The sequence below is a fragment of the Juglans regia genome, unplaced genomic scaffold, assembly GCF_001411555.2.
Source record: "Juglans regia cultivar Chandler unplaced genomic scaffold, Walnut 2.0 Scaffold_2389, whole genome shotgun sequence".
Taxonomy (NCBI): Eukaryota; Viridiplantae; Streptophyta; class Magnoliopsida; order Fagales; family Juglandaceae; genus Juglans; species Juglans regia.
Genome location: NW_023355150.1, coordinates 1 through 249, shown reverse-complemented (window position 1 = coordinate 249; position 249 = coordinate 1). Strand labels below are relative to the sequence as shown.

At 47.4% G+C, this 249-nt stretch overlaps 1 non-coding gene across 1 annotated transcript; it reads right to left on the bottom strand.

Moving 5' to 3' along the window:
• Positions 1-79: 79 nt before the first annotated feature.
• On the bottom strand, positions 80-198 carry LOC118345360. Its single transcript, XR_004798912.1, has one exon. It is a non-coding gene; the product is annotated as a 5S ribosomal RNA (ribosomal RNA).
• Positions 199-249: the final 51 nt, after the last annotated feature.

Here is a 249-nt window from a genome sequence, read left to right as displayed (position 1 = left end):
GGCGAGATTTCCCGAAAAATCCACTCCCGAGTGGTCCTTCTTGTCAATTTATCTCGCAAGGCGGAAAAAACAAAAACGAGGGGTGCAACACGAGGACTTCCCAGGAGGTCACCCATCCTAGTACTAATCTCGCCCAAGCACGCTTAACTGCGGAGTTCTGATGGGATCCGGTGCATTAGTGCTGGTATGATCGCACCCATCAAACTAAATACTTAAAATTCAAATAATCCTTGAGCGACATACTAGCGT